Genomic DNA, 27024 nt, shown 5'->3' on the forward strand with positions numbered 1-27024 from the left:
CTATCTCTCCTTCCTCTCTCAACCTCTCTGTCCAATACAATAAAATGGAGAAAATGTCTGCCAGGAGCAATGGATTCATAGTGCCTGCACTGAGCCCCAGCAATAACCTTGGAAGCAAAAAATAAAAATAATGAAAGAAACCATATTTATAAATGGAGCTTTACCCACACTGGCTTTGATTTTGATGATGAAATAGTAGACTTCAAGCTAAGGCCTGATACACATATTCTTTTTAGGGATTATTGGAAGATGGGTATGTTTTGTGCAAAGATTGTCTGTAGCTGTTTTTAAAATATCTACAAATTCTTTGACATCTTATCTTCAAAATATGAGGGGGAGGGAGGATCTATGTGAAGATAGGGTAGACATGCAATTCATTTGACACCAATAGAATTCATTAGAAATAATGATGAATGGAACCCAAGACAACTCATAAAAGTCAGCAGAATTTTTTTCCTTGTGAACAAGGATACTCACTTGTAGAGATTTTAAGGCCACCATGATTTGAGGAAGTCCTGACCATATGGAGAACCGCAGGAGGATTCCCCAGCCACTGGACCCAGCATCATTTAGTGTTAACTGGTAGATATGTAAAGACATTTTCAGATGATTCTGGCCCCCACTCTCAAGTTGTCACTAGTGACTTAAGACTTGAATCAGAGGAAAACCATTTTCCCTGTGTTCTGTCTAAATTCTTGACCCAGAATCTGTCAGCATAATAAAACTGGAGTTTTAAGCAGCTAAACATGGGGTTATTTCTTGTTCAGCAATAGTTACTGTATCAATACCTCAGATGATTATTATGGTTATGTGAGATAGGTATATAATGTAAGAAGCATTGTGTTTGGCAAAATAAACTCACAGTGAATGAATTTTATCAAGAGCTAACTCTAGTACTCATTGCACTTTGTTCAAATTTTTAACATAGTATCTTGGTATGCAAGACATGTCTAAACTATTCATTGACTTAAGTGATACTATACCTAAGGACAGAAAAGATGAGATTCAGCAAAATCAAAACATGAGTTTGTTTTTTAATGCTATTCAGAAAACCTGAATTTTTCCTGCTGCAATCTATCAAATGCTAAAATTTATCTTGGTAAGTAATCAGATCGCATGACTTATTTAATTCCTGTCTTCTTGGTTAAATCTGAGGCAACAAAAATATTAAGTATTTGAAGTCAGTGAATAGGAGTTAAGTTGAGAAATGGGGTACCCGGCTAGCTAAAATGGAATATGATTACTGCCATGGTCCACATATACCCCAACCTTCACCACTATAGTGTTGGAGTGAGTTTTACTCCCAGTTATATACTTCCTTACCCTCAAAACTTTTCCACAACCTAGATCTGTCACTGTCATCCTCTCCATACCATTGTGACATGCTACATCTCATTGTATAAAATAAAACACTTCTAGGGCATTCTTCTATCAAAAGCATTTAGTTGCTGTTGTTTTTTTTCCTGCAGGCATAATTCCACCTAGAATTTGGGGGTATATAGATCACAAGTAATAAATGCATTGAAATGCAGCCTAGGAGGTGCATGGATAAAGTGTTGGGGATCTCAAGCATGAAACCCTGAGTTCAAGCTCCAACATCACATGTGCCAGAGTGATGCTCTGATTCACTCTCCCTTTCTTTCTCATAAACAAGTAAATAAATCCTTAAGAAAGAAAATGGAAATAAAGGAAATAAAAGACTCTGAACTTTAAAATCACATGAAATTAAAACAATTTCTCACTTTGTCACAGGTGGTGTGAGAGAAAATTTCCAGAGACCGGTGGACCTTACCTCATGACTAATCTGTGGATTTTGATTTGTTTTAAAATATGGACTCTACGGAGCTCCGCTTCCCCAGAGACCCACCCTAATAGGGAAAGAGAGAGGCAGGCTGGGAGTATGGACCGACCAGTCAACGCCCATGTTCAGCAGGGAAGCGTAGGTGATAGGAATTTCTCTGTAAGAGGAGAAATACGTGACAGAAGAAATTCCTATCACCCGCCCAAGCTGGTTTCCACCCAGGAAGATCTACCTGCGAACAAGCCCTGGCCCTCTCAACTTACATTGAAAATGGATTCCAGAAGAATTTAAAGACGGGTGCTGTCTTTGTTGATCTCACAGCAGCCTATGACACGGTCTGGCACCGCGGTCTCCTAGTCAAGATCTCAAGATGCCTGCCTCCATGGGTGGCCAACACTATATCATTTCTTCTCCAAAACAGAAGATTCCGGGTGCAACTGGGTGACAAGTCTAGCAGATGGAGACTTGTCTCAAGTGGCCTCCCCCAGGGCTCTGTTCTGGCTCCTACGCTATTTAATATTTACATCAATGACCTCCCAGAAACTTCTTCAAGGAAGTTCATCTACGCCAATGACATCTGCTGTGCAACTCAGGCATCCAAGTTCGACATCCTCGAGGAAACACTCATGAAAGACATGTCTCTGATATCTGATTACTGTAAAAAATGGCGACTAATCCCTAGCACTGCAAAAACAGTATCATCTGTTTTCCATCTACACCATGCCTCGGTCTCGCGTGAGCTTAATGTGCAGCTTGGCGATACGAGAATCCGGCATGAAGCCCAGCCAGTCTATCTTGGTGTTACTCTCGATCGCACTCTGTCATTTCACAAACATCACATAAAAACTGCAGCAAAGGTGGGCGTGAGGAATAACATCATTGCAAGACTGGCCAGCTCCTCATGGGGCGCGAGCGCTTCCACGCTACGATCATCATCTCTGGCATTATGCTATTCCACTGCAGAATACTGTGCCCCAGTATGGTTCTGTAGCCCCCATGTCCACTTGGTCGATTCCAAATTATATTCCTCCATGAGGATAATTTCTGGAACCATCCGTTCCACCCCGGTTCCATGGATGCCAGTTCTTAGCAACATCGCCCCGCCAGATATTCGTCGGGATGCGGCATCATCTAAGTTCATTTCCCACGTCTACGCTCGACCGGACCTGCCAATATACGCGGATATCTTCACCCACCCTGTCCAACGCTTGACATCTCGTCACCCAATCTGGTCCCCTACGCCTACACTGAACTTCTCTGTTCCAGACTCTTGGAAACAGAGTTGGCAGTCAGCTGAGGTAAAGAACAAACACCTCATCACAGACCCCTGCAAGCGTCAACCCGGCTTTGACCCTAGCACGTTATGATCGGGCCCTCCTCAATCGCTATCGAACAGGCCATGGCCGGTGCGCCGCTATGTTCCATCGCTGGGGAGTCAGAGATGACCCAAACTGCCCCTGCAGCTACAGACAGACTATGACCCACATAGTCAATGACTGCCACCTCTCCAGATTCAAAGGAGGTCTCGAAACTTTACATCAGGCTCAACCTGACGCTGTTGACTGGCTATGAAAGAAGGGCAAACACTAGAAGAAGAAGAAGCGGGGAAGCAATTACAGAAGCCAGACTTTCCACCTTCTGCAACCCACAATGACCCTGGGTCCATGCTCCCAGATGGATAGAGAATGGGAAAGCTATCAGGGGAGGGGGTGGGATATGGAGATTGGGTGGTGGGAATTGTGTGGAGTTGTACCCCTCCTACCCTATGGTTTTGTTAATTTATCCTTTCTTAAATAATATATATATATATATATGGACTCTATCACCATTCTTGGAGTCACCTTTGCTCAGAAACAATGCTAATCTTTCTGCATCATTTTAATATTAGTAAATGTGCTGCCAGAGTGAGGACATTAACAGCATTTTTGATGTCTGTGTTTCATGTCTGATGAAGTCTTTTTTGTTTAATTTTTTTATTATCTTTATTTATTGGGTAGAGACAGCCAGAAACTGAGGGGGGAAAGGGTGATGTAGAGGGAGAGAGACAAACATGGCAACACTGCTTCACCACTTGCAAAGCTTTCTCCCTGCAGGTGGGGACCAAGTGTGCCTTGCCTTGCCCTTGCCTTGCCCTTGCCCTTGCCCTTGACTTTGCCTTGCCTTGCACCACTGCTCAGCCCCCCTAATCTTCCTTTTAAATGTTTGTGGAGTGGCTCAAGGTTTTGATAGCTATAACAAGACTTCCCTAACTCTAAAGTCCACAAGTATATCTCCCAAATAATGTGTCAGTGTTCTCTTCCACCAAGCCAAGGCTAGTCTTCTGGAGCACTCTTCCTCAACTAGTAGCTTAGACACCCCAACTAATAATAATAGCTTGCCTGCTGTGTGTCTGATAGTCCCTCTGAATAGTGTATTCTGCCTGCATCTGGAATTTTCCCAGCATTCACCCCCTCCAGAGGAAAAGCCTAGTTTTGTTCTAGTGAAGCCAGTTACATAAATGCAGCCACAAGAATGTGAGAACAAAAACTTCCCTGTGTTCTTCAGATGGTTCTGTTTTATAGTTATAACCTGACAAATTAAATATGCAAATTATTTTGCTCCTTGAACTCCTCCTTACAGTAGCAGAAAGATTTCAAAATATCTGTAAGATAAGGTGAAAGGACATAGCTGTTAGTCTCCTGAATAATGGATTCCCTGCTGTGGAAAGGGCAAACAGTAAATAATTTTATTTCATCTAGCAGTAAAGATACAGAAACTGTGTCTTTTTAATTAATCTCAAAGCATGGCCTAAAAACTCTCTGGGCTCTAGGGCAAATCTGTTAACAGAACTAAAAAATAATAATCCAAGAAAGGAGGGTAATGAAAGAGAAAGGATTGTTTTTCTTCCCAAAATGTATCTCAAGCTTGTTTTTGATTCAAGAGGTACTCTCTGAGGAAGGGGGGTGGAGAAGAAGGGTAAACTGTTAAGGTCCATAGTCCTTTTCCACTAGGGGAAAATCTGCAAGATAATGAGACAGAAATGCTTGACAGGTCTCCCCAAGGATAAGGCCAGTAAGTTGCCTCAAGTGGCAGCTCCAAAAGCACAACTGTAAGTTTCTTTCTCACCCATTAAAATTCTAGAGAAAGGAAGCTAATTTTGCAAGTAGCCAAGTTTAACTTCCTGCTACATGGGCCTCTTATAAAATTGCAAAATTAAATGACAAAGATACTTACATAACCTTGACAACTTTTCTAGCTACTTGGAATTTGGTAGATAGGTGTTACCTTGAAGTATCTGCAGCTTTTTGTTTTTAAGTAATTCATTAGGAATTAAAAAACAAGGCACCTGAGAGTTATCTTAGCTCTAGAGCACTTGTTTTGCATGTGAGAGACTCGAAGTTTGATTCCCCTGCTTTGGATAAAATGGCCAAGTGATACTCAGCCTCTCTATCAGTAAAAAAGAAAGAATTTTAGGCACAAGAGGGGCTACTGAAATTGTTGTCCAGGGTATCATAATGATGTTTCATAGTGATAACTGTATTGCTGTACCCACTAGTCTTCCCATGGTTTATGAACTGTGTGTAAAAATATATACTATATTGAATGGATTGGTGTTCGTAGATTGAAATGGGAAGAAAATCTCTGCCCAAGGCAAAGTTAAGTATTGAGAGAAGGAGAAACAAAATGCTGGGACCAGAGAACATGACTGAATGTTGAAGTAGATTATTTCTTAACAAGGCTGCCAAGAGTCCCCAGCGTTCCTCCATTAGGCGAAAATCTCCAAGATAATGAGACAGAAATGCTTGACAGGTCTCCCCTGCATGCCATACCTTCGGACAATCCCCCACTTTGGTCTGGGATAGCCTAAGGGTTTGCTTTGACCAAGAGAAGATAGAGCAAGTGATGAGGTTTCACTTTCACAGGACTTCTGAGTCAAAGCTCTTCTGGCTCTATCACTTCCTTTCTCACCTTTCTCAGTAGTCACTTAACAAAAAGATAAAGAAACCCAGGGTAGACTGTGAGTGTAATGAGAGACCAGGTGAAGAAAGAGGTTATCAGTCATCAACTAAGGATCCAGATCTATGAAAGAAGCTACCTAGAAAGTTCTAGATCCAGCCAAGCTCCCAGATGGAATGCTGGTCACAAGAATAACTGCAGCCAACTTTAAGTGAAGTAGAATTCCCCAGCTGAGCCCAGAGAATCAACAGAATTGTGAGGAAAATATAGTTGTTCTGGTTAAGGCAGCTTTGTGTAGTCCATAGTAAACTAACATAGATTCTCTGTCCCCTAGAAAAAGTAAAGGAGTTGGGGGATTTGATGTGTAGACACTTCAGTGTAAGCCAGTGGGCTTCGGAAAGGTGGGAAATAAAGAAGTGATTAGCTATTGCCAGTGATGAATGGATGGAAAAGGAGCAGACAAATTGGGGTTGAGGGGAAGGATTTTTTCTGAACACTTTTAAATTCAGGCTATAAGGAAGGATCCAGAAAACTGAGGGATATAACACAGAAACAATTGCTCCCTAGGGTATCTCATGCCAGCCTGGGAATGTGATGTTTTTAGTTTAGGTTTCCATAGAAGACCCAAGAGTCAAAATTTTGAGGCACAGCTATTTGCTGAGAGGCAGGACACATATCAGGAAGGAGAAATGATGATACAGAGAAATGAAGGCAGAGTTAGTAAACCAGTTACCAGAGCTAGAGATTGGGTGTACTGGAAATTAGTACAAAATGCATACCTCTGAATGACCCCAGTCAAGTTATGACAGAGATGCAATAAATATATTCCATCCCCCCAGCAATGTTTGACAGAGGAATGAAAAACTAACTTCTTGGAGGAAGATAAAGTCTCAAATGCACTGACTACAGCTTATAGTTAAATATCACAGACATTTCTGGTAAAACTGAGCTCACTGGGTTGTGAAATGGGCCAGATTATAAACTAGACAAGCAACAGTATCATCGCAGAATTAAAGGGAATTCCATACCAGAAAAAAAAAAAAAAAAAACAACCAATAGAATAAAGCAAAAGCTTTGTAGTCAGGCAGGCCCTGTCTTCTTACCTCTGTTGTCACCACAACTTCCTTCCTTTCTTTCCTTCTTTTTTTCTTTCTTCATTTCTTACTTTCCTTCCTTCTCTTTCTTTATCTCTTTCTTTCTTCCCTTCTTTCCTTCTATCTTTCTTTCTTTCCTTCCTTTGGCCACCAAAGTTATTGTTGATCTCAGTACCTGAAGAATGAATCCACCCCTCCTGATGGCTTTTTGTTTGTTTGATTGATAGAATAAAGAGAAGTTGAAGGCAGGGGAGATAGAGATGGAGAAAGAGAGATTCCTGAAGTACTGCCTCACTGCTTATAAAACTTGCCCTCTGCGAGTTGGGGAGGGGTATGTATGCTGGATCTAAATCCTTGTACATGATAAACGTGTGCACTCTACTGTGTGCATCACTGCCCAGCCCCGATGGAATGTGTGCACTTAACCAGCTGTGCCACCGCCTGGCCCCCCAGCCCCAATGTAATGATCTTTCTCCCAAGTCCTTTTTTTTTTTTTTTTGTAATAACTTTCCCTTATGAAATATCCCTTTGCTGTCTGCTCATCTAGGGAAGGGGCACCTATCTCTCTTGGTTTCTGTGTGTATCCTCTAGCCAATGTCTGTAGGTCACATTTGGATGAGGGTGATGAAGCCAAGAATCATAGCTATATGAAGTCACACAGCTCTAAAAGTCAGTGCTAGGGACCAAGGAACCATTAAACATCATGTGCTTGATCGTGTGTGAAAAATATATAAGTTTTTCTCCTCATGAGTTGCATCTTCTGTGATTATCTGAAAGCTGCTGCACTGAATGCCCATTTGGGAGAGCCTTTCTACTCAAAAAATTCCCAATTACAAAGAAATATCAGCCTCTTTTTAAAAAATAAAAAATGTATTGGCTTACAATACAAATAAGTTTGAGGAATACAGCTTCACACCTCCATATGTGTCTGAGCCTCACCTGCCCCACCATCAAGTTCCAGTGTCTTCCCATTCTCAAACTGATTTCTTTACCCACTCCTATCCCATACCCTTTCCCCTCAGGTAAGCCCCATTTTTTAAACTTTTTTTGTTTTATTTATAAAAAGGCAACACTGACAAAACCATAGGATAAGAGGGGTACAACTCCACACAATTCCCACCACCAGAACTCCATATCCCATCCCCTCCCTTGATAGCTTTCCTATTCTTTAACCCTCTGGGAGTATGGACTCAAGGTCATTGTGGGATGCAAAAGGGGAAGGTCTGGCTTCTGTAATTGCTTCCCCACTGAACATGGGCATTGACAGGTTGATCCATACTCCCAGCCTGCCTCTCTCTTTCCCTAGTGGGGTGGGGTTATGGACAATCAGAGCTCCAGGACATATTGGTGGGGTTGTCTGTCCAGGGAAGTCTGGTTGGCATCATGTTAGCATCTGAAACCTGGTGGCTAAAAAAAGAGTTAACATATAAAACCAAATAAGTTGTTGACTAATCATGAACCTAAAGGCTGGAATAGTGTAGATGAAGAGCTGGGGGGGGGGGGGGGTCTCCATTTTGTAGATATCTAGTATGCATATTTTAGTTATATACCAAAGAAGCCCCATCTTTTGTTAGACTCTCATAGTTAAGTGTGTTGTGTTTATTAAGTCATTTGCATTCCATATGAGTGAAACGATTCAGTAATTGTCTTTCATTTACTGATTTAATTCATTTAGCAAGCAATCACCTCATGTACCATCCACATTCTCACAAAAAAAGACAATTATTTTCTCTCTTTTTAATAACTGAGTAGTAAGTGTCTTACTGAGTGTATATCCCATAGCTTTTTCATCCAACTACCCTTCATGGGCAGTGAGGTTGATTCTCTATCTTGGCTTTTGTGAATAATGCTGCACTGAGTATAAGGGTACAGATACCTTTCTGAGTTAGTTTTCATAGTCTTCAGAAAAATATCTAGAAATGGAATTGTTGTATATAGTTCTTCTATTGTTAAGTTTGTTAAGGGACTCTGCGCACTTTTTTTTTTTTTTTTTTGCTTCCAGGGTTATCGCTGGGGCTCGGTGCCTGCACCATGAATCCACCACTCCTGGAGGCCATTTTTTTTTCCCCTTTTGTTGCCCTTGTTGTTTATCAGTGGTGTTGTTACTATTATTGTTGTCATTGTTGTTAGATAGGACAGAGAGAAATCGAGAGGGGAGGGGAAGACAGAGAGAGGGAGAGAAAGACACCTGCAGACCCTCTTCACCGCCTGTGAAGTGACTCCCCTGCAGGTGGGGGGCCAGGCGCTCAAACTGGGATCCTTAAGCCGGTCTTTGGGCTTTGCACCACGTGCGCCTAACCCGCTGCACTACCATCCGGTCCCCTACATACTATTTTCTAATAGTCACTTTTTCTAGAGGATTGTGAAGACCTAGATCAACATCCAATGTTCAAAATCGAATAATAATAATGAAATCTTTAAAATAGTAATTCAGCAAATAATGGTCAGTGTTTGCAAGTTATCCTAGGTGGCAACCACAGAGATAAGCCTCTTAGAGTTCCTTCAATATAATCTGTGCAGGTTCTCTTGCTCCCTATCCTTGGGGGCCAGCATGGCCTTCAGGCCAAAGCGAAGCTTCCCCTGTGATTTCCCACAGTGGAGCAGTCATAACTGACCATTTGTAACCAACAAGGGACTCACTCCTCCAACAGTCTTTGCTTCAGGGTCTTTTCAGTTTGGTGATCAATCTTTTTCAGAACTGTGTCACAGTCTGAGACTCTTCCAGTCCAATCCTCTTTCTCTACTTCCTACTTCCTTCTTCCTTGCTTCTCTCTTCATAGGTATCAGACCTCCATGACAGCCTGAGGCTCTCCCTACCTCCTCCTGCTCCTTCCCCATTCATCTTTCCCCGGCAAATCTCTCCTATACCTAAATTCATCTTGGCAAGTTTCTCTGAATATCTAAACAGACTGATACTGTTTATGTTCTGTTGCATTTATTTATTTATTTATACCAGCACACTCCTCAACTCTGTTATGGAAGTGCCAGAGACTGAAACTGGGAACTCAGAGCCTCTGGCATGAGTCATATAACCACTATGCTACCTCTCTGGCTGCGTTCTGTTGTTTTCTTTTTTTTTTTTTTTTTTTTTTTAATTTTTTATTTAAGAAAGGATTAGTGAATGTTGTTTTCATAATGTGTATAAGATATAACTGCCCTTGCAAAATCCCTTATTAATTACAACTAAGAGGCTCATGCATCTTAGTTCACCCAGGGCAACCCCAGTTTATAAATTATTAAAAGTTCTCTGCCCATTCTTAAAGACAACCACTTAGCAAACTGTGCCTACCTCAGCTGTAGCTGATACTGAAATTCTAGTGTAATAAAATGTTTCCAAAAGGGCATTTTGTGGGGACACAATGCTAGAAGATGCTTGAGAAAACACAGTTCACTGTACAAATAAACTGGGAAATATTCTTATAGGTTCACAATTCATATTAACATATTAAAATCTTAGATTCTGTGGTCAAAAGCCTTGTTCTATCCAGTATTTTCCAAATGTTCATAAGAATATACCACAGTTTTATATTGCGTCCACAATATAATTGAGTGAACCACTACCAATACTAAATTCCCTCTATTCTCCACTACTCTTGAAAACAGCTCAGATGTTAGGGGTTCAGAGTGCAGCAGCAGCTGGTTCACTCAAAGGGGTTGACTTAATACAGAAAACAACTGGGCCCAGTCTGCTCTGGCTCTGGAGTCACCTCTGAGTACAATTCTCATCAGCAACTGTGATCCATGAAGACATTTGGGTCCTTGGCTGGGTGAAGTCATTTGGATCTAAATGGTGCTTTTAATGGCTTCTAATTTTACTCATAAAATTTCCTCATCATAAAAATCCTCACGATTGGTACCAAATAGGGAATTTTGTTAACAAATCATCTGATAAAGTTGCTGAGGTGATTTCAAAGAGCCCCTTCCATCTGGCCAGTTCTTCTGCTCCCAGCCTGGCCAAAACATGCCATAAACCGCGTTTTTAATTTGTGATACAGACATTGGCTGGTTCCCTCTTTAGTGTACATTCAGTTCACTTCATCTGTTAGCTCGCTCTTATGTATTATATATACTAAGATCATATGTAGATCCTTTAAGGGTAAAGTCCATGTTGAAGTTACATTCTCCCTATAAACTTTGACAACTGTTTTGTGCCCAATACTTAGTTCAAAGAAAGAAGCAGAGAGAGGAAAAAAAGAGGGAAGAGGGAAAGAAGGAAGGGGTATACAAAGTAGTTTTATAGATAGAGTTAAATTTCTTCATCATAAAAATTCTCACATTTGGTAAGTACCAAATAAGGAATTCTGTTAGAAAATAACTTGAGAAAATCACTAACATGGCTTCAAAGAGCCCTTTTGCCTCTTCCATTTGGCCAGTTCTCCTACCGTGGTCTCTGGGTTTGAACACTGCCGCTACATGGAAGCACCACAGACAGCAATAGGGGGTCTCTATGGATGATAAAGTCATGCTGTGGTGGTATCTGTGCTCTCTGTCTCCCTATATCCCTTCTCACCTCTCCCCCTTTTTCTAAGACATAAAAGAACAAAAACACTGGGCTGGGGAGGCCAATCAGCAATGGTGTCTCACATACATGAGGCCCTGAGCTACTTGTGTAGCAGTACATTGAAAAAAAAAAAGAGAGAGGGAAGGTAGGAAGAACATTAACACAGATGAAAATGATAAAAGATGGTTTCATAGGCTGAGGAGGAAGCACAGGACTTACAAGTCTGAGGTGCCAGATATAGATATGCCACAACTAAGCAGTGCTTTTGGTCTCTATCACTCATTCTCTTTATTTTCACTTATAAAATTTATATAAAAATAAACTTTAAGTGGTATTGGAGATGGCACAGTAGATAGAAAAAATAAAAATAAGTGAAAAAGCAAAAAAAGTCAAAACTATTTAAAAATAATAAATAATAAATAAATAAAGCATATTCTAAAAAGTCCAGTTTCTCAAACCCCCAATTGTATGACGAAGATCATATTACAATTACTTTCTGTACTTTTCTTTTTGAGCTCAAGAGTTACCAAACTTACTGCTATATTAAAATTTAACTTGTGAAATTTTTTATGATCCATTTTCAGATTTAAAACAATTAAACTAATATTTGAGTACATGTCAATATGTGATCTCTAAGAAGTAGTCTGAGTAGGGAGATGAAAGACAATGACCAATGGTTTCACTCACATGTGGAATCTAGAGATCTGATTTACATGAACTTAAAAAAAATCAAACAAAACAGAGGCAAGAAAACTGTGAGACCTGAAAGAACTATGGTGGTTATCTTTGGGAGGCTGGGGATACAGAACTTTGGTGGTGGGTGTGGTGTGGAACTATACTTTGTAATCTTACACTCTTGGAACAAGCTATTAATAACAAATTTAAAAAAGAAGTAGCCTTTAATATAAAAACTTTCAGGCTCAGGGGGAAAAAAACTAGTATAGCCACAGCCCTTTGGAATATAACTAAAATATGCCTAATAGCTATCTATAGAACTGAGACACACTCCCCCCCCCTCCCCCTGCAACTCTTCATCTGCACTACTCCAGCCTTTAGGTTCATGATTAGTCAACAACTTGTTTGGTTTTATATGTTAACTCTTTTTTCAGCCACCAGGTTCCAGATGCTAACATGATGCCAACCAGACTTCCCTGGACAGACAATCCCACCAATGTGTCCTGGAGCTCTGATTGCCCATAACCCCACCCCACTAGGGAAAGAGAGAGGCAGGCTGGGAGTATGGACCAACCTGTCAATACCCATATTCAGTGGGGAAGCAATTACAGAAGCCAGACCTTCCACTTTCTGCAACCCACAATGACCTTGGGTCCATACTCCCAGAGGGTTAAAGAATAGGAAAGCTATCAAGGGAAGGGATGGGATATGGAGTTCTAGTGGTGGGAATTGTGTGGAGTTGTACCTTTCTTATTCTATGGTTTTGTCAGTATTTCCTTTTTACAAATAAATTAATTAATTAAATATTCAAAAAAAGTCATGATGCATTTTTTAAATGTTTAATTATCTTTATTATTGGATAGAGACCACCAAAAATTGAGAAGGTAGAAGGAGATAGAGAGAAACACCTGCAGCACTGTTTACCACTCCCAAAGCTTTCCCCCTATGGGTAGGGCTTGAACCCAGGTCCTTGTGTATTGTAACATGTACTCAATCAGGTGCACCACCACCTGCCCTTCCCCAATCTTTACATATTAGGTTAAAGTATGAGAGGTTCCAACCACCTCACTAATATCCCGGAGTGTCAGTCAACCTTATCTGTAGGTCTAGGCAATGACCATTTAATGAGCAGTTAATTTTGTATTGACTACTACCTACATGATGCATTTTTGTATTGAAAATATGTCATGACTTCTCCAACAACCCAGCAAATATATGTAATATAATAACTATTAAATTTTTCTTATAATATCATGTGTGCCACCTGGATTGAGTAAAGGAGATACAGTATGATAGCTATTGTGTCAACATGGCTGAGTCATGAAGTTTCCAGAATTTTAACCAAACCTTACCCTAGGTATTTCTATGATGATGTTTTTAAAGGAGATCACGTTTAAATTTAAATTTTTGGGTGCCACGCAGTGGCACACCCAATTAAGCACACACATTATCATGCTTGAGGACCAGGGTTGGAGGCCCTGTTCCCCACCTGCAGGGGGGCTTCATTAGCTATCGATAAAGCAGATCTCTAACAGAAGGATGATGATGTATATAGTATGGAACTATATCCCTTTAATCTTATAATCTATTGAACACAATCTATAATAAAAATTTAAATAAAAACAAATATATGCATAAAAAATAAAATCAGAAAGTAATATTTAAAACAATATGTTCTATTGTTTTAGTAGATGTTTAATATTTGTTTCACTCACACTAAAAATGAAACACTGTGGGAGTATGGTCTGACCTGCGAATGCCCATATTCAGTGAAGAAGCAATTACAGAAGCCAGACCTTCCACCTTTTGCACCCCATAATGATACTGGATTCATGCTCCCAGAGGGATAAAGAATAGGGAAACTTCCAATGGAGGGGATGAGATATGGAACTCTGGTGGTGGGAATTGTGTGGAATTGTACCCCTCTTTTCCTACAGTCTTGTCAATCTATATTAAATCAATAAATTTAAAAAAAAAGATGGGGTTTAAATTTTAAAAAGAAATGATGAAACACTGAACATAGTCAAAAGAAAATACCAAAAAATTTCTAGTCCATAACACTTTTATTTCTGTTACTCTTCAGTATCCACTTTTTTTTGTGAAAGAAATTAACTTTATTTTTCAAGCAATATAAGGATGTTTTCTATCTAAAAAGTTACTCTCCTTTCTCAAACCATTTTATAAAGTCCCTGACAGTTTTGACAGAAATAATACCAAGTCCCCATTGCAGTTCCTCAGACACTGAAAATAAACCAGAGCAAAACTGTACCAGCTATGAAATTGTTTTTATTTATGTTTCTCCAATCTCCTGCGTTTGCTATATTCTCCCTCTTGCACTGGCATAAGTTTCTCCACGCCATCCCATATTTTCAAACCTACTCACTTCCTACTGTTAAATCCCCTATTCTTACCCAAACAGACATAATAGTGGGTATTATCTCGTTTTTACCTTGAATTCATTCAAACTTGATTATTAACTCTCTCAGGGAACCTCTTGTGCCAGAAAAAAAAAAATCTTTCCCTAAGCCCCTCAGCTCCTCCTTTCTTTGCTTTCTTTTCCGGAAATAAATAAAAGTAAAATCCAACACTCTCAACCTTCTGACCACAAGTGTTAATCCCACTGTATATTGTGTTTCTTGTTGAGTCCACCAGCAGCTCCAGACTCCTATCTGGGAGTCACATTTTGTACCCTGCATTCCCCTAATCCTATAATTCTCCATGTATTATGCCTTTCTTGTCCTCCCTTCTAGCTCTTCTTTATCTCCTAAAACTCCTTCCCACTCTGCTATACTCTGTGGAATATGTTCATCCATCCAATTCCCTGAACTGAAGCCCTCAACTGCCTCCCCACCCCTTCTTTTTTTAACCAGAGCATTGCTCAACTCTGGCTTATAATGCTATCGGAGATGAAAAGCTGGGAGCTCAGAAGCTCAAACATGGATGTCTTTTTGCATAACCATTATGCTATTATATATATATATATATATATATATATATATATATATATATATATAATTTTAATATTATTTAAAATAACTTTTAATTTTATATAAATTTCATATTTATATACCATACAGTCATGCTGTAATGGAACACACATGTTGCTAAAAATCACTGTGTTGTTCAGAATCACCCAATAAAGGACAGGTCAAGGAAATGGCTCAGCAATAGGCCCTGAACAATCCTTGACAGTACTTAAAAGCAAAGACAGAGTAGAACTCTAAGGAGCAATGCCTTTCATTCATATATACTCACTCCTTCTAGCTCTCTTAAAAATAAAATAAAAATAAAGTAAAATAAAATAAAATGGATTAATGTTCTTGAACCGCTCTAAAACACAATGGGGAAAAAAAGAGCAAAAATTGCTTGATCTGCAATATTTACTGGCAGATATTAATAATAAAATGGTACAGTATTGTACTTATACCAGTAAGTTTTATTAAATACTGTCATATTATAAATGTAACAAAAGTCTAGACTTTCTCTGAAGCAAATAACTTCATGACTGTGAAATGTTTGGACAAAATTAAGAAAAAGAAAGAGGAAAGCATCCAATATGTCTGTAATATCAAATAGTCCAACATGTATAAAGCTGAAGTCCCAGAAATAGAAGAGAGAAAAATATGGGCTACATGCAACACATGAAGACACAATATCAGAGAATTTATCAAAAGTAAAGGAAGACATCAACCTAAAAATTGGAGGACCCTCAACAATATGTTTTTTAAAAAGATGCTTACAACTAAGCCTATTGCAAAGTACTGGGAGCCACAAAAGGAAGGAAATCAAACACAGAACACCTTTTTAAAAAGTAAGGGAAAAAAAACTGTATTTCAGAAATAACTTCTACTCAGGAACAATGAAGAAAATACTAATTTTCAGAAATCAACTTCTACTCAGAAAACAATGATACCCTTAATATACTGAAAGAAAAAAATTGTGTGCCTGAATTTCTATACTTGGTAAAAATGCTCCTCAAGATTTTAAACAAAACAGGGAGTCGGGCTGTAGCACAGCAGGTTAAGCACACGTGGCACAAAGCACAAGGACCGGCATAAGAATCCCGGTTCGAGCCCCCAGCTCTCCACCTGCAGGAGTGTCGCTTCACAAGTAGTGAAGCACGTCTGCAGGTGTCTGTCTTTCTCTCCCCCTCTCTGTCTTCCCCTCCTCCCTCCGTTTCTCTCTGTCCTATCCAACAACGACATCAATAACAACAATATTAAACAAAAAGGGCAACAAAGGGGAATAAATAAAATAAAAATAAAATATAAAAAAAGATTTTAAACAAAATAAGCACTTCTCAGGCACACACATCCAAGAGAATTCATCACCTACACTTAAAAAAAAATACTGGGAGTCGGGCTGTAGCGCAGCGGGCTAAGAGCAGGTGGCGCAAAGCACAAGGACCGGCATAAGGATCCCGGTTCCAACCCTGGCTCCCCACCTGCAGGGGAGTCTCGCTTCACAGGCGGTGAAGCAGGTCTGCAGGTGTCTATCTTTCTCTCCCCCTCTCTGTCTTCCCCTCCCTCTCTCCATTTCTCTCTGTTCTCTCTGTCCTATCCAACAACGACAACAACAATAATAACTACAACAATAAAACAACAAGGGCAACAAAAGGGAATAAATAAATAAAATAAATAATAAAATACTTTATAATAAAATAATAAAATATTTTTTAAAAAAAAAATACTAAAGTAATCCTATCACATGAGGTGGAGTAGTGGCCCACCCACAGCACCAATACCAATATTCAGTCCTCCGGCTCCACTTCACTGTAGCGGAGCATTGTTCTCTATGCCCTCCATTTCTCTTACCGCCACCCCAACCCCGCGCGTGCGTGCGTGTCATTCTCTAGAAATAAAGAAGAAAAAGATAAGAGACAAGAGGCCAGTTGAGCATAAACACTACCAGGCCAAGAACCCAGGTTAAAGCCCCCAGTCCTCACCTGGTAGAAAGCTTTATCAGCAGTGAAGCAGTGCTGCAGGTATCTCTTTCTCTTCCTCTTTATCTCCACCTTCCCTTTTAATATCTTGTCTCTAAAGGGGAAAAAAAAGGGAAAAAATGGCCACCAGGAATGGTAGATTTGTTGTGCAGGCAGCGAACTCCAGTGGTACCCCTGGTTATAAAAAGGAAAAGGGTGGGTGCGTGGTGGTACAGGTGATTAAGCACAAGTTACTATGAACAGGGACATAGGTTCACTCCCCACCTGCAAGGGGGGGATGATTCACAAGTAGTGAATCATGTCTGCAGGTGACTCTCTTTCTCCTTCTGTCCGCCCCGTCTCAATTTCTCTCTGTCCTATCAAATAAAATAGAAAAGGGGTTGGGGAAGGGAAAAAACGGCTGCTTGGAGCAGTCAATTTGTTGAGTCAGCACAAAGCCCCAGCCATAACCCTGGAGGCAATTAAAAGAGAGAGAAAGAAAAGAAATTCAATTTGACAAGAAGTTATCCCAAAGAAGTCTAGAAAGAATGAAAAGCATCAGCAAAAGGTTAATATGTCAGTAAAGATTCCAAATTATTTGTAGTATTTCTATTTTTTCTTTCCTTTTTTTTGTTTTTTGTGTTTTGTTTTTTTGCCTCCAGGACTTGGAGGGGCTGGGGCTGGGGCTTGGTGCCTGCACTACAAATCCGCTGCTCCTGGAGGCTATTTTTTTTCCCTTTTGTTGCCCTTGTTTTATCTTTGTTGCAGTTATTATCATTGTTGTTATTGCTGTCATTGTTGTTGGATAGGGCAGAGAGAAATGGAGAAAGGAGGGGAAGACAGAGAGGGGGAGAGAAAGACACCTGCAGACCTGCTTCACCGCTTGCGAAACGACCTACTGCAGGTGGGGAGCCGGGGGCTCGAACTGGGATCCTTACGCGGGTCCTTGCACTTTGCGCCACCTGCGCTTAACCCGCTGCGCCACCGCCCGGCTCCCTCAAATTTTTTTTTTCCTTAAAGTCTTTTTATCTGCCTGAGAAGTGGCACACTGGTAGAGCACTTGTAAGCATGAAATCCTGAGTTCCATTCCCAGTAACATATGTACAAGAATAACACTCTGGTTTGTTTGTTTAAAAAAACTTTTTAAAGAAAATAAGGTGTTGTGTGGCTGGTAACAAGCAAAAACCAAATATATGACAGCAATTTGATAAAAGGAAAGAGAATAAGTAAAATTACAATTCTTCTTTTCTAAAATATTTATTAATGATAGAGAAGAGAGAAGCAGAGCATCACTCTGGTAAATGAGATATAGGGGCTAGAACACTAGACCTCAAGTCACTATGCCATCACTTGGTTAACATTCTTAAAAGTCATGAGAGATGCCAGAGGACCATTCAGCTCTGGCATACAGAGGTGTCAGGAAGTGAACCTATAACTTTGGGTCCTTAGACATAAAAGTTAGGTGTGCTACTCATTCGACCACCACCACCCATCCACCCCTAAATTATAATTCTTGAAAGGTCCTGACTCTTTCTAGTAAGTAGTTGTCCAGGTAGGTAATATCTTTCAATTTGCAAAGTTTACATTTCACTATCTGTATAACCATAACCACTTAAAAAAAAAAAACAGTTCAGGGAGTCGGGCGGTAGCGCAGAGGGTAAAGCGCACATGGCGCAAAGCGCAAGGACCAGCGTAAGGATACGAATTGTTCAAGCCCCCGGCTCCCCACATGCAGGAGGTTGCTCCGCAAGCAGTGAGGCAGGTCTGCAGGTGTCTATCTTTCTCTCCTCCTCTCTGTCTTCCCCTCCTCTCTCCATTTCTCTCTGTCCTATCCAACAACAACAACAGCTATGACAACAATAACAACTACAACAAGCACAATAACAAGGGCAACAAATGGGAAAAATTGCCTTCAGGAGCAGTGGATTCGTAGTGCAGGCACTGAGCCCCAGCAATAACGCTGGAGGCAAAAAAAAGAAAAGAAAAGAAAAGAAAAGAAAAGAAAAGAAAAGAAAAGAAAAGAAAACAGTTCAAAGAGATATAGGGAGGCAACACTACCCTGCCCCACCCGCCTAGCACCCACAATACCCCACTTCCCTGCACCCTGCCCCAGGCCATGGCAGCCACTACCGCAGGTACTCACCTAGCAGCAGGCAGGACGTCCTGTTGCTGTGATCCAATCAATATCTGCAGACACGAACTCCCGTCTCTGTCCCTGTACATGCTGGGTCTCAAAAACCGAAGCTTTTCTTCCAGCACAAGTGCCCGAGGGCAGCTTCAAGCATGATCACCAAACATGGCCCCTGCTTCTGCTTGTTATTCCCGACAGAGGCTCAGGGCCAGGCACTATCAAGGCCAGTCATCCTCCTGCTGGGCTTGGTGACTTCAGGGCTTGTGGAGGTGGAGTGGGAGGGGAGGACGACATCCACTCTTACATAAGTCTGACGGATGCAAGACTTCCATATTCCCCACCCCACCCCAACACCCGCCGCTCCGCTGCAGAAGAAACTCGGGCTGCACGTGTTGCTCACACGCCTGCGCAAACGAGGCACAAAGGCCGCAGGTCAGTCGCGTTCCCTTCGTGTCAAGAGTAGCACTGCGTTCCTGAGTGGGAATTTACCTCTTCTCAGCCTCTTCTGGAGGACTTGTCCCAACCTGAGACGCTCTGAAGAACCACAGCTATTCAGAAGCTCTGACAGAGAAAGGGCGCCTGAGGACCTGCTCTCACAACACCGCTGGTTTCCATCACTGCACCTTGCAGGCTTCACCATCGACATCCCTGCTGAGAGTGTTCAGTCCCCTACAGGTCCCGGCCCTCACCTGGTCACCGTCCACCACCTGGGACTGCGCAGTGGCGCCACCAAGCCGCTTCACGTGGCCTCCTCACAGCCGCCACTTTCTTCAAGCACCTGCGGCTGCTTCCTACACTACTTCCGCTCCCTGTCCGGTTCGCATCGGAGAAACCGGAAGTGGCCCAGCAGCGCGGGACTAAGTCCACCCAGTGCTGAGGCTGACCACCGGTGCCTGGTTCAGAAATGCTGAGCTCGCTTCCCCAGAGTCACACCCTACTAGGGAAAGAGAGATGCAGACTGGGGGTATGGACCGACCAGTCAACGCCCATGTTCAGCGGGGAAGCAATTACAGAAGCCAGACCTTCTACCTTCTGCAACCCTCAACGACCCTGGGTCCATGCTCCCAGAGGGATAGAGAATGGGAAAGCTACCATGGGAGGGGGTGGGTTATGGGGATTGGGTGTTGGGAATTGTGTGGAGTTGTACCCCTCCTACCTTATGCTTTTGTTCACTAATCCTTTCTTAAATAAAAAATTAAAAAAAAAAAAAAAGAAATGCTGAGCTCACGGAGCTGAGAAAAGACATGGCACATTTTTGCATAGAAAAACACATCATGAATTTCCCAATATAAAAGCAAAAAAAAAAAAGGGGGGTATGGAATGGATTGATATTTTACAATTATATTTGTACTTATTTTTTCTTTTTGCCTCCAGGGTTATCGCTGGGGCTCAGTACAGGTACTACGAAGCTACTACTCCCTGCTGCCATTCTTTTTCCATTTATTTGGATAGGACAGAGAGAAATCAAGAGAGGTTTTAGGAGGAGAGATAGGGAGGCAGAGAGAAAGATACCTACTGACCTGCTTCCCTGCTTGTGAAGCACCCCCCCCCCCCCCCCCCCCCCCGCAGATGGGGAACGTGGGTCTCTAATCCAGATCCTTGCTCTGGTCCTTGTGCTTAGTACTATGTACACTTAACCTGGTGGGCCACCACCAAGCCCCCTATACTTTCAACTTGAAAAACAGAAGAAAAATACATATGTTCATACTGTTCAATCTCAGTCATGAATAAATAAAATTACAGTTTCTATATATTTTTAAAGATTCAGTTATGTATGAGATAAAGGGGGGGGAAACGAGCATGATGTTGGCATGTGCAAAGAGCTCAGGGCCTCCAAGTATAAAATTACAGGACTGTGCCCACTGTGCCACTTCAGACTGCTAGTTTTTTTTTAATTTTTTAATTATTATTTATTTTTCCTTTTGTTGCTCTTTTTTTTTTATTGTTGTTGTAGTTGTTGTTGTTGATGTCACCGTTGTTGGATAATGCAAACCTACTTCACTGCTTGTGAAGCGACTCCCCTGCAGGTGGGAAGCCGGGGGCTCTATCGGGGATCCTTTGCTGATCCTTGCTCTTCGAGCCATGTATGCTTAACCTGCTGCTCTACCACCCTATCCCCCAGACTGCTAGTTTTTTGCTTGTTTGTTTTCCACCAAGGTTATCACTGGTGCTCAGTACCAACACTACGAATCCACTGCTTCTGGAAGCCATTTTTTTCTCTTTTTTTCTTTATATTTTATTTGATAAGACAGACAGAAATTGAGAAGGGAGAGAAACACCTGTAGACCTACTTCACCTCTTGTGAAGCTTCCATTCTGAAGGTGGGGAGCAGGGGATAGAAACTAAGTCCTTGCATATAGCAAGTAGTGGGTGCTCTTAACTGAATGCACCACCACCTGGCCCCTTGGTTTGTATATTTAAGTCTAAATGACTTCATTAAAAAGAATCTTTTCTGCATAAGCACAGAGTAAATAGTTTGTTAGTTTGCATTTGTGGCTGACCAGATTTTATTAGTTTTAATTCACTTTATTTTAAATTTTTCTAATGAATTTTTATTTGACAAAGGTTGTTACAGTATCCACATGTATGCATTCACACACACACACACACACACACACACACACATATTTAGAAAAAAGTCCTAAAGACAAAAATAAATGTGAAAGAAAACTTTAAATTCTATAATTTGTACTACTGCTCATACATTTGTTTCCTTGGGCTAGAGTTTAGCAAATTTCATATGTGCCTACAGTCAAGAAATTTTAAACAAAACTAAAAGTTCAAGTGGTCACACCGAATGACAGAAGTTGTTGTATGCTTTACATTGGGTTCTAGTTCTCCCCCGCCAAGAGAATTGGATCAGTCCTGTTAGTTTCCCGGTGGCTTAGCCCCGCCCCGAGGAACCCCTAGAGAGGGTTCCAAAGTTAGAGAGTTCCAGAGTTCCTGAGTTACAGAGTTAGAGAGAGTGCTTGCGCCGCCGCAAAGAGACAGCAGAGTTCTGTTTGGTGATTAGTTTGTCTTAGTTTATGAACCGTTGTTCCTGAATAAAGAAATACAGCTTCCCTGCCCAGCCGCTGTCTCTGCGTCTCTGTTACCCTCCCGTGAAGCTAACCCGGCCAGCTGGAGCCGTCCGAAATTTTAACAACAAGAAGTAATTTGATTTCCGTTTCTTTTTCTTACAATCATCATAGTATCACTCTTTAATTTGCCATGTGGGCAAGAACAGGTAGTTTCATAGGGTTGGGCCACATAAACTGCACCGAAAGTGAGTTACAGCACTTCTGAATGACAAAAACTTATTCTCTAAACAAATTTGTAGTTGCAGCCACCATGCACATGTGTCTGGAGTGATTAACTGAACATTTTTCCAAAGAAAACTGTACATTATTCAATATGTGTTAAAAGGCTGAGAAATAGCTCACTTGGTATAAGATACTTTACCATAAACATGGACATGGGTTTGAGCCCACAGAAACAAATGAGAGCATCATGCAAAGGGAAAGTGTCACAACAGTAAAGTGGTACTCTGGTGTTTCACCTTGTCTTTCTGTCTCTCTGCTTCTTTCTCCTTCTATCTGATACTGAAAAGAATAATAAGAGTATGCCATGAGTGATGAAATTACACAGCCACAGAAACCCCTGCTGGCAAAAATAAATAAGTTAACATTTTCTTATTTGAAGGACACATAGACAGCATGAAAATTAAACAGTAAGCCATAGCAATTATTTAAAGCTTAAAACAATAAAAGATTTGGAGGAGAGGACTATTTACCAGTTACTTTGCTTAGAATTCTTTTTCTCATGTGTCAACAACTGTGCTGTAATTCATTCACACCCCCCCCATGAAAGACTCACGCACACACATATGTAAAAAAAAAAAAAAAATGTTTTTCCATGGCAATAATAGAAAGCCAAGCCCTTTTTTGGTCAGTTTTATTTTTGTTTTCTGTTTCTCTGCATCCTCTTATTACCTCTTTCCAGGACTGGTTGCTACTATTGTCATGCTCTTGGTGTGCTAATGAGCTTCAGAAAACATACTAAGTACCCTCCTGCCATTAGTCTCAGTTCTCCCAGCTCTCCTACCCATCAGTCATGTGGATTAGAGCCACATTCAGTCTAGGCAGTGGAGGAGTGCTGGCAAGAGAACACATTTTACAAAGATAGTGTCAGGAAACTCAGCCCTTGGGTGACGGCTCAGGACAAGTGTGGAGGAGGGGAGGGGTTGGGTGTCTGTATGATGATTTGAATAGAAAAGGAAGCTGCAGCAGAAGAAACTGATTCTGAGTCCAGATACTAGAGAACCCAGAAAATGAAAAGAGAAAAAACAAATGTTTAAAAATGGCTTTGTACTAATAATGAATGAATTGCCATTTTCCCTAATTACTGTGCAACTTATAAGCAGTAAACCCCATCACCAAATAAGTATCAGAGGAACTTAATTTAATTGGAAAGTGTATTCTTGAGCATCATGACTTGTGGCTCATGTAGCCAAATCAACCTATCTGCCCACAGGTTTAAAGACTTTAGTGGAACATTTGTTCCTTAAGTTTTTCCCCATAAAAGCTGCATTCTGGGAAGCTTTGGACTTTTCACAGTTGGACACTTAATCACTGTTCTGTGCTTTTGTTTTTGTCTCTCTCTGTGGCCACCCATTGCAACTTCCACTGTGCTGCCATCTGTTGGAATTCAGGCTCACTTTGAAAGACAAAATAGAAGTTTCCAGTGTGTTTCATCAAGTAATTGTTTCATGTCAATTAATCAAGAGGGCAAAAATCCAGGGGTTCTATCTTCTACAATGCTGCCAGTATTATTTACCAATTAAGGAAATTATAACCTATCACCCACTGAGCCATGTGTATGACTAGAGAAGGAAGATTTTTTAAAGTCCACATTTCAAATAGTCTGTTCCTCCAGTTTGGGGCTCAGAGTACATGACTTCTGCTCTCAAAGTTCATGAGTGTCCATTTGTATGATTTTGAGTAATGACACCCAGGTTCTCCTGTGGTATGGTGCCAAGCACTAGATGTTACAACTGAGTGCCCAGCCTCCCTTGGAAAGGAGAATGGGACAGTAGTTACAGGGGACATGTCACCCGGCCACATGATGTCTGATGTCAGGGTAACGGGTCACACTCTAGCCACAAATCAACCCTTTGCATGCAGACCTACATGAGTTCAATTGCTATTTCAGAATGTTTGTTGTTTCAAAATGAGGATTGGGTTTGGATAAATATGTTGCATGATATCAGCAACAGGCAGTCATTTAAAATGATGATTATATTCTTTCCCTCTGGCCACTGCAACAAAAGGACAGGAGCAGAATGGATTAAAATAAAATGTTTATCATCTTCAATCTGAAGGTAAATTGTCCAAAAATGACCTTCTCTAGGAAAGAATATGTTTCCATGCCTTTCCCAGCTTTTAGAGGTTGCCCATATTACTTGACTCTTGGTCCATTGTCTACTCTGCCCTCTACTTCTCAGTTTCCCAACTCCTTTCCCTAAACTGGAGTGGAGAACCTTTTTTCTTCTAAATGTCATTTGGTTATTTATTACATAGTCTGTGGGCATACTAAATTATCAACTTAAAAATTAGCACTGAAAGTTGCTATGAAAAAAAGCTCTGAGATTTATTGAATTTTGAGTCCCACTGCAGTTGCCTTGGCTAGACTAAAGGATTTCTCAGGCTCTACACAACTTGTGTACTGGGCGTTTCCTACCCCTGCCCCAAGAGCACCTGTTTTATACAGGAAGTCTAGCTAATAGTATATGAAAAAAGAAGGAGATTGATGGAAATCTAGAAATCTAATTGTATTGATTCTTTAGAAATTGTGTATTTATTTATTTTGTTTTCATTGCCACTAGGGTCATTGGTGGGGCTTGGTGCTGGCACTATAAATCCTCTGCTCCTGGAAGAGGATTTCTTATGTTTTTTATTAGATATGACAGAGAGAAATTGAGAGAGAACAGGGAGAGATGGAGAGAAAGAGAGAGGGGGAGGGAGAGAAAAACACCTGCAGACCTGCTTCACTGCTCCTGAAGTGTCCCCCCTACGGTGAGAAGGGGGAGATTGAGGGGGGGGTGAACCCAGGTCCTTACACTTGCTAATATATGCATTTAACTGGATGTGCCACCGCCCTGTCCTTACAAATTGTGTATTTACAGTCTCAACTTAAAAAAAAATCAACTTAATTATCAAATCTTTGGCATACTGTAAAGCACACAGTTTGTGGTTTTTAGAAGGGTGATAGAGTTATACAAGCATCATCACTAACTAATTTTAGAGCATGTTCATCACTCCAAAAAGAAACTCCATACTGATTAGCCACCTACTGTCAGTCCTAGCAAGCAGTAACCCACTTTCTGTCTCTGAATTTATAACCTGTTCTGGACATTTTACATACACAAAACTGTGCAATGTCAGTCCTTGGCCTTCTCACCATGTGCGCTTAACCCGCTGTGGTATATTATTAATTTTGAGAAACCAAACACACCTAGGTGTGCTCACTCAAGGTTATAACAGTACCAGAAAACTTAAATTAAACATTATTTTTTCACAGTGGTATTTTTCACTCCATTTCTTGCTTTCCTGTTTAAAGTTCAATGTTACTATTCTGACTGGAGAGATAGCACAATAGTTATACAAAAGACTCTAATACCTGAGACTCTGAGGTCCCAGATTCAATCACTGGCACCACTGTCAGAACTGAACAGTGCTCTTGTCAAAATAAACACATAAAGTAAAAAATAGGCTGGGAGTATGGATCAACCTGTCAACACCTATGTTCAGCGAGGAAGCAATTACAGAAGCCAGACCTTCCACCTTCTGCATCCCATAATGACCTTGGGTCCATATTCCCAGAGGGTTAAAGAATAGAAAAACTTAAAAAAAAAAAAATAGGAAAGCTGTCAGGGGAAGGGATGGGATACAGAGTTCTGGTGGTGGTGTGGAGTTGTACCTCTCAGATCCTGTGGTTCTTGTCAGTGTTTCCTGTTTATAAATAAAAATTATAAAAAAAAAAAAAAAGAAAGGGAGAGAAGGCAGGATCCAAGAAAAAATGGGCAGCTATATGTAAAAAATGTAATTTTTTTTTCCTCCAGGTTTATTGCTAGGCTCAGTGCCTGCACCATGAATCCACCTCTCCTGGAGGCCATTTTCCCCCCTTTTTGTTGCCCTAGTTGTTGCAGCCTCGTTGCAGTTATTATTGCCATTGTTGACGTTGCTTTGTTGTTGGATAGGACAGAGAGAAATGGAGAGAGGAGGGGAAGACAGAGAGAGAGGGGGAGAGAAAGATAGACACCTGCAGACCTGCTTCACAGCCCGTGAAGCGACTCCCCTGCAGGTGGGGAGCCGGGGGCTCGAACCGGGATCCTTACGTCGGTCCCTGCGATTTGCGCCACATGCCCTTAACCCACTGCGCCACCGCCCGACCCCCAAAAAATGTAATTTTAGAAATAATAGACAACTGTATCTATGACCTTGAGAGAACTAGTGCAGTTTCTTTTTTTTTAAATTTTTTTATTTAAGAAAGAATTAATTAACAAAACAATAAGGTAGGAGGGGTACAACTCCACACAATTCCCACCACCCAATATCCATATCCCACCTCCTCCCCTGATAGCTTTCCCATTCTCTAGCCCTCTGGGAGCATGGACCCAGGGTAATTGCAGGTTGCAGAAGGTAGAAGGTCTGGCTTCTGTAATTGCTTCCCCGCTAAACATGGGCGTTGACTGGTCGGTCCATACTCCCAGTCTGCCTCTCTCTTTCCCTAGTAGGGTGTGTCTCTGGGGAATGGTGGGGTCTTTAATCCAGGGAAGCCTGGCCAGCATCCTGGTGGCATCTGGAACCTGGTGATTGAAAAGAGAGTTAACATACGAAGCCAAACAAATTGTTGAGCAGCCATGGACCCAAAGCTTGGAATACTGGAGAGGAAGTGTTAGGGAGGTACTCACTGCAAACTCTAGTG

General features: G+C 41.1%; 1 non-coding gene across 1 annotated transcript; it reads right to left on the minus strand.

The window, feature by feature from the left end:
- Nucleotides 1-3607: 3607 nt before the first annotated feature.
- LOC132539162 (U6 spliceosomal RNA) lies at nucleotides 3608-3713 on the minus strand. The gene has a single exon (XR_009550463.1). It is a non-coding gene; the product is annotated as a U6 spliceosomal RNA (small nuclear RNA).
- Between the last annotated feature and the right edge of the window lie 23311 nt (nucleotides 3714-27024).

Source organism: Erinaceus europaeus, chromosome 6, assembly GCF_950295315.1.
Source record: "Erinaceus europaeus chromosome 6, mEriEur2.1, whole genome shotgun sequence".
Classification (NCBI taxonomy): domain Eukaryota; kingdom Metazoa; phylum Chordata; class Mammalia; order Eulipotyphla; family Erinaceidae; genus Erinaceus; species Erinaceus europaeus.